Source organism: Nannobrachium achirus (genome assembly GCF_963921795.1).
Source record: "Nannobrachium achirus genome assembly, chromosome: 15".
NCBI classification, from domain to species: Eukaryota; Metazoa; Chordata; class Actinopteri; order Myctophiformes; family Myctophidae; genus Nannobrachium; species Nannobrachium achirus.
The window spans coordinates 27,687,858-27,696,169 of record NC_137822.1 but is presented as its reverse complement, the minus strand read 5'-3'; the positions used below and the strand labels follow the sequence as shown (position 1 = coordinate 27,696,169).

The following is an 8,312-nucleotide window of genomic DNA, read 5'->3' as shown; positions in this document are numbered from 1 at the left end:
GTGATAACATGAACCCTATTCCAAGAGCTTTAGCTAAAAATAGCAGATCCACAAGCTCACAACACCTCATGCTGCGAGGCGTTGTGAGCTTGTAGATCTGCTATTTTCGGCAAAGAGTTTTGTTGTAGTGGGGAAAAAGAGCAGACTACACAAATATCTGAAATTGACATGAATCCAAGATACACTGATAATTATCCTGTCAAACAATGAAACTATATGGAATCTCTGAACAGGTTGTGGGGGTCCCTGCTTCATCTCTCTCTCAACTAAGGGGTCCTTGGACTGAAAATGTTGAAGACCCCTCTTCTAGAGACATACTCCTCACACTAGTGATTGTGACTGTGAACTTACCAGGCTGTGTCCATTGATGACCAGTCCATACTCTCCCTCCACCTGCTCATCCTCCACCCTCTGTTGCTTCAGACGCCAGAACAGCCCTGCACGACTCGTGATCACACGTGGCTGATCTTGTGCGTCTGGACACATCGTCCGTCTCGCATTCCTGAACACAGTAAAGGTGCATTAGCTATAAATTCCATGCACTTATGTTATTTTAGTCTGCATGTTAGGATTGTGAGCACAGGACTCCAGTCACAAAAACAACATTAAACTTAACATTTTGGCTCCAAAAGTACATCATAAAAGCGTAAACGCAAAGCGGTACACAGTATCTCTACAGTCATGTCATCAACATGGATCTGTCCCATTTCCCATATTCCCTCCTGATTGCCTAACATTGCCTTCCAAAGTTTGTGTATTATCCCCCGATTTAGGGAGTCTTACTGGTCCTTAATCCTTGTTGTCTATTTATTTAATCGAAAAATAAGTACCTGAATGGACAGAACGCCTTTAGAATCCCGCCTTTTCCTATATTACATATACAAATTGATCTCCTAATTTGTTTAATAATTTATGCTTTTATAATTTATCTCAAAAACAAAATAAAAACATAAAAACATTACTTACTCTAGTTCTTCTTTCACTTCCTGAGGAGTGTTGGCGGCCACAATGAACACGTCTTTCATTTTCTCCCTCAGCAAGTTGCACGAGTAGCCAATGTTCTCTGCTGTCTCTGTCTCAAAAACACACACAAACAACATATCTCCAAGTTCAAATTTGTATGTTTGTTCATAAAGTAAAGCCCTGCTTCATCACACAAGACAGTCGCACAAAAAAACTAGTGAAAATAGCAGATCTATACAAGCACACAACAATTTTCACTTTTTTTTTTTTTTTTTAATGGTTAATACAAAACAAACGGTTTTGGACATGCAAGGTTTCTACCCAACAACAACTATATAGCGGTATACAGTAGCAATAACCATGGGATAGAATGGAGATCAACCTATCCTATTTAGAATGCATGTAAAAATGGTAGATTATATGTTATGTATGTTGTGCATGAAAAAATGAAACAATTAACTGTACCCTGTACCTACCTACCCTGTTTATCTCCGGTCAGCACCCAGATTTTGATGTCAGCTTTAGCTAGCTGCTCTATTGTCTGTGGCACTCCGTCTTGGAGCTTGTCCTCTACAGCAGAGGTCTTCAACAGGGGGTCCGCGGAGGTACTGCAGGGGGTCCGCGAAATTATTGCTTTAAAATAATTTCACATTTATGTTAAAAAATAAATCATGATTCTATCCATTTTGAATAGCTTGAATACATGATTACTATGCAATTGACAGATTGTTGATATTATTGACATTGGTTCTCAGTTAATAAGTAGTATCTTTAGAAATGGTAGTGGTACGGCCCACCCTGCTCGCTGTAACTTGTACATGTTTAAAATAAAAAATATGTCGTAGCCCCGACCCCCCACCCTACGAGGTGGTAGGGGGTCCCTGCTCCATCTCCCCATCAGTTTGGGGGTCCCCGGCCTGAAAACGTTGAAGACCCCTGCTCTACAGCACTGGAAAATTAGCGCTTTAGCAGGACTTATATTTAGCCCCTTTTTGCTGTGGAGAGGGCTCGCGGTGTGTCCCGCGATCTTGGGACAGGGGCGACACTAACAGAAATCCATCACAGCAGGTATGTTCACTAAAAGTTAGATTAAGGGGGGGGTTATGTTTTATTCTGTAATTTTCCTTTAAAATTGAAGTAATCTTTGATGTACCGATCTGCCTTTTTTCAAGAATTAAACGTAATCTCTGCAGTGCTGTTGAGCACATTAAAGTGGTTGGATCCCCAACGATCCCAAAACCGGTAATCCTATCTGCTCAGTGACTCACTATGTCCTCGATGCCAATCATGTTCCAGCTTTGCATTATGGGTAGGAAGGAGATGAAAGTAGGAATGAGCCAGCAGCCACCCAGCACCACAGCAACTCTCACCGGGGTCATCTTGTGTCTATAAACCAGAGGCTGGCAACAGATGGCCTAGTACCTGAAATAACATACACATACACTGCATAGTACCTGGAATAACATAAAAAAAACATGTCATGGCATACAGAAGTACCACAAACTGATGGCATAGTGCAAGGATTAACCTAAGAGGATGACTTGGCATAGTACCCAGAGTAGCACAAACACAAGGTATAGTATTAGTATCTGGATTAACACTAACCAATGGCATGGTGGAAACGGGAAGAGAGATGTGGAAGCAAATGTCATTGCGATCAGGACTCGAACACACGATTTGCAGCCTAGGTGCCCTGACTAGAGATGGCCGATACCGATCCTCCGGTTTTATGAAGGTCTGACCTGCCAAAACCCGATTTTTCAGATACCGATTTCTTTAGCTAAGAACTAGAAAATAGGGTTGCTCAAATACCCTTTTTTCAGGCCAAGTAGGCCTACAAGACATACTTCAATTTGAGTACCAATAAGCTAGAAGAACACTAATGCCAAATCAATCACAATAGTACAATATCCAAAAACACAGACAATATCCAGTCTAATATGACCCGTCTGGTTTTTTTTTCTCCTTCTTTTTGGAGACGACATTGACACAGGATTATGGAATATATCCTTACATTGCAGTAATCAGCACCATCTGTATTCTGTAGGCTGCCACTAAATAGACTGGCTGATACTTGCTAATGTTTACTTTAGTCACAGGACCAGAGCATCATGCTGTGCCGATTTTTGATATTGGCCGATACCGATGTCCATCCCTAGCCCTGACAGTTACGTCAACCGTCCAGGCCCATATATCCATTTTTAAGCGGTGCTAATCACTCAAACATCTGGCTTTGTCTGTTTGTAAGTACAGTATTGTATGTCCCGCAAAGCTTGCCATTGGCCAAGCTTAATGAAATTAAATCATTAAAAAGCAACGCTCACTTCAGATGCCAAATGCCACTTTTCCAGCTCGCCCTTTATAGAGAGTAGAGAAGTGTGTGACTGCACACATGCTCTTAACATGGCTTTCATGTCAAGAGAGCCATTACATATTGGGCAGAATTCTACAGCCGTCTATGCCAGGGTTTCTCAAAGTGGATGCCGTGACATCCTAGGGTGCCGTGATGCAAGTCCAGGGGTGGTGCAGCACAGTTTGATAATATTTTAAATGTGTAGATAATGGCCTGGGCCACGGTGTCCAGGCACCTAGGCTGGTAATCCAGACCAGCCTGCAGCATCGCAAGTTTGAATCCTGATCCTGGTGACCTTTGCTGCATGTCACCCCCCCATCTCTCTCCCTGTTTCCTGTCAGCCTACTATGTGTCTATCAATAAAAGGCAGAAAAAGGCAAAGAAAAAATATCTTTAAATGTATAAATACCAGTAAGACTCCCTTATCAGAAGATAAGCAACCGTCAGGTTGCTGGGGGGCTGAGTTATGGCCTTTTTAGTGGGCTGCGCTCTACGCACAGCTGTCTCCGTGCCGCCGAGGCGGACGCGTGGGTGCCCGGCCCCGGCTCTCCCGGTCGTTCCTCGCCCGAGTTACAGCAGTTTATCTGCAAGCATTTTGCATCCGTTCTGGAGCACCAGAAGTGGCGGTCCCTGGGAATTCCCCATGAGCAGCCCCGTTGGGGTGGTCATTTGGTCATTTTTTGCACTTTTTGGCAGCGGCAGCAGGAGGTCCCTGGGGGTCCCTGGAGCTCTGAGGGGCCATGGGAGTGTGACGTGACGGACAGACTGACTGACAGACAGACTGACTGAAAGACAGGCTCAGTTTAAGACCCTCAATAGACCTACTTATTATTTGCACTGATAATTGACCGTTCTTTTTCAGTCTACAGAACCATCTCCATACCAACAATAGATGATCTATAAGTTGTAGATCAGCTATTTTGATGCAGAGATGGTGGTGTAGACTGAAAAAGAATGCCAAAGTATGAAAATATAAACAACCTCACATGTCGCGTTTGAGCTTGTAGATCTGCTATTTTCTGAGAGCTTTCCCCCAGAATACGGATAAAGGGTTAACGTCAAGTGTAATGTTATTTTCCATCTGTCATAATGGAAACAGATCATTCTTTCAAGTTTTCCTCATGACATGCTGTATTTTAGGGGGAACTATTTACATATTTACAGTACGCAGCGTATGTCATAAATGTAAGATGCCATTGTAATTCAGCGGAGCCATGGATGAAAACATTATTTACATGGGTACCCGAGTCAAAATGTTTCAGAACATCTGGTCTATGTTGTAGTGTAGGTATTAAGTGCTTCTCTATCTGTTTCTCAAACTTTCACATTTCAAGGTCTCCCCTTAACTCTGACTGTGTACAAATGGAACCAAATGAACCCTAGCAGGTCCATTTGGTTCCATTTGTACACTGTCAGAATGGGTCAATTTAGACCCACCTAAAGGAACCCACAGAGTCCCTGCAATCCACTTTGAGAACCACTGTTGTAGGTGGTATATATGATCTGAAAAGTCATTCAGTACATAGGCTTATTGGATTACCGGTCACCAGCGCTTTCGCCTATGATTTTTTCGCCTACATGGATTTGGTCTTTTCGCGTGGCACTTTCGCCGTGGAGGAGAGTGTTTTCACCTAACCTGTCTGGCCGTTTCGCCGCCGTTGAAGAGCCATTTCGCCTATACTCAATTCTGCTGTCAGACTGTCTGTTTGCATATTATCCCTTTGTCATGTAAATATTATAGTGACTGTGACAGTGGTGTCAAACAGGGTAACATATGTGTCCTTAGGTCGAACACCCTTAAATTGCTTCGGTCCGACCACCAAAACCTAACCTTAACCCTAACCCTAACCTCAGTTAAACTATGCCTAAACCTAACCCTAACCCTAACCTCAGTAAACGTCACGCGGGTGATTATCTAACCTGCTGACGCAGGTGATTATCTAACCCTTTTAATTATTTGGACGCACCTGATTCCAATACCTCTAATCTGTATTAATGTGATTTCTATGGGGTGCATAGGATAGCCATGTGTAATGGTCACCTTTTGACAGGTGAGGTAACACCACTGTCATGCAAACATGGACAGTCTAGGGCAGGCGAAATGGCTCTTCAACTGCGGTGAATGGGCCAGTCTGGCACAGACAGGATAGGTGAAAAGACTCTCCTCCATGGCGAAAGTGCCATGCAAAAAGACCAAATGCATGTAGGCGAAAGAATCATAGGCGAATATGCCTGACACCGGATTACCCTTGTAGCTGGTGAAATTAAACTACAGTAACCACTTTCAACCTGGGGTCCCTATTTAGGACATGTATAAGGCAATTTTGTATATAAAAAAGAAAAAGCATATCTACAAGCTTGCAATGTGTGTATCTGCTTTTGTGTTGCTATTTCTGAAATAGGGCTTAAAGGGGTTGAATTGTCCAGTGGTGTAAAGTAACTAAAGCACGATTTTACTATTTCCAATTTCCAATACTTTTACTTCTACTCCACTCAAATCCAAATATTGTACTTTTCCACTACATTTATTTGAACACTTTAGTTACTTTGCACCTATACATGGGCTATTTAAAAATATAGCTGATTAAAAAGCTTGTAGATCCGCTATTTTCCAACAATTTAGTACTTTTACTTTTGGTACTTTAAGTATACTTTGATGCCAATACTTTTGTACTTTACTCAAGTGAATTTTGAATTCCGGGTATTTTACTTGTAAAAGAGTATAGGCTTATTTCTACATTGCAGTATTGATACTTTTACTTAGGTAAAATATGTGAGTACTTTTTCCACCACTGGAATTGTCCCTAATTAATTTAGCTGGGGATCATTACCCCCGAGGGTCCTCTGAGTCTCGGACCACACTTGACCACAGAGGTGAGACTTAGTATCTCCAGCCACCTTGAATAGTAGTCTATAACTACCAGGTGGTTCTTTCCCTTGAACTCACACAGATCCATAGCAAGCTTTTGCCATGGTAGCTCTGGTAACGGCGTTGTGATGAGGGTTCTCTGTGTTGGCTAGGTTTGTGCTTGTTACAATGGGAACAGGACAACACTTTCTCTTTGACATCGTGGCTGATCTTTGGCCACCAGATGGCGTCTTTGTACCTTGCTCTGCATTTGTTTAGGCCCTGGTGCCCATGATGGATTCTCTCCAGCATCTCCGCTTGTAATGTCGGTGGAATCACAATTTGGTTAGCTCTTTTTAGCAACCCGTTCTGTTCACTCAAGCTGCATCTCTCCCTGAAATACTCTAAGGCGGGCCTGGCGACATCCCTCTCATATCATGGCCAGCCTGTCTTGATGTATTGTTTGACAAGCTGCAGGGACTCATCTTTCCCTGTCTCTGTCTTTATCCTTTCAATCACCGTTGTGTGTCTCTCACACTCTTCAATGGCGTCCACATAGGCCTGGACGTCCTCGGACAGTCCAGTGTCGTCCTCCTTGGACTGATGCCTAGAGAGCATGTCGGGCACGATCAGGTCTTTACCAGGGATGTACTCAGCGATTGGGTTGAACTTCATGAGACGGATAAGAAGTCACTGACAGCGCAAGGGGGTCTTATCCAGGTCTCTGTGGTTGATAAGGGTCACCAGTGGTTTATGGTCAGTCATCAGCCTGTAGCTCTCCAGACCACACAGGTAGAGATATAACTTCTCTGAAGCCCATACACTAACGAGACACTCTTTTTCGATCTGAGCGTAATTCTTTTCTGCATCATTTAGTGTACGGGAGCAATAAGCTACAGGTTTTAGTGTGCCTCCATGTTCCTGCAACAGCACTCCTCCTAGACCATAACTAGATGCATCAGCAGCTACCACTGTGGGCAGTTTTGGGTCGTAGTACTGGAGTACAGGTGCTGAGCATATTAGTGTTTTCACTTTCTCAAAGGCTTCTTCTTGTTGTGGACCCCACACCCATGCCACGCTATTCTTCAACAGCTCATACAGGGGTTGGAGTGTGTGAGATAAGTGAAGTATCTCCCTACAATTGACACTCTCTCTGGGCATGGTGCGATGCCATCCTTACTGATAACATGACCTAGAAAGTGTAGAGAGCTCTGTCTGAGTTTACACTTCTCACGATTGAGCTTTAAGCCAGATTTCTGGATGGTCTCCATCACCCTTTTCAGACGGTGGTCATGTTCCTCCATATTAGCTCCAAACACCAAAATATCATCCATGTAGATGACAGTACCCTCATGGTCTTGTAACAGTTCCTGCATTTTTCTTTGGAATATCTCCGGTGCCGATGTGATGCCAAATGGGAGTCGCTTAAAGCAGTAGCGTCCTTTAGGAGTTATGAATGTGGTCAGTTTACAACTTTCCTCATCCAAGGCTATCTGCCAAAACCCACTTGCTGCGTCCAGCATCGAGTACACCGAGCTTCCAGCTAATTTATGCAGTATGCTGTCGATGGTGGGCAGTGTGTATTTTTCCCTTTTCACGTTTTCATTCAATTTAGTAAGATCTACACAGATCTTTACTTTCCCTGATGGCTTGATAACTGGCACCATTGGTGCTACCCATTCTGTGGGCTCGGTTACGCTCTCTATTATACTGTTCTCCTCCATTCTTTTTAACTCGGCTTCAAACTTTGGTAGGAGCGGAATAGGGATGCGTCGAGGTATTATATGGCTGGGCGTTCTCTTTCAGGACTATTTTCACTGGCTCACTTTTAGGCAGTCCCAAGTCACCATACACGCTCACCTCTCCAATATGTTGGATCAAGCCCAGGTGAACTGCAACCGATCTGCTTAACAGATTGTCACATGTAGACTTTGCAACTATCACTCTGAAGAAGCAATCTTGTGTTTTTCTGCCATTTTGCACTTGGATCTTGGCCATAAACTGTCCCTTGTGGCTCACTCTTGGACTATCAATTTAGTTGTCACAGGTTTGAGATTTGGCTTAACACGGAGACGGTTGTATGTGGCCTCATTAATTATTGTAGTGTCGGCCCCTGAATCAATCTTAAAGTTAACTGCAGTCCTGCAT

At 43.4% G+C, this 8,312-nt stretch overlaps 1 long non-coding RNA gene across 1 annotated transcript; it reads right to left on the bottom strand.

Annotated features, from left to right (window-relative positions):
• Positions 1 to 377: 377 nt before the first annotated feature.
• On the bottom strand, positions 378 to 1,541 carry LOC308298918. The gene is made up of 3 exons (XR_013962744.1): positions 1,444 to 1,541; positions 967 to 1,072; positions 378 to 502 (listed from the first exon to the last, which is right to left on the bottom strand). It is a non-coding gene; the product is annotated as an uncharacterized lncRNA (long non-coding RNA).
• Between the last annotated feature and the right edge of the window lie 6,771 nt (positions 1,542 to 8,312).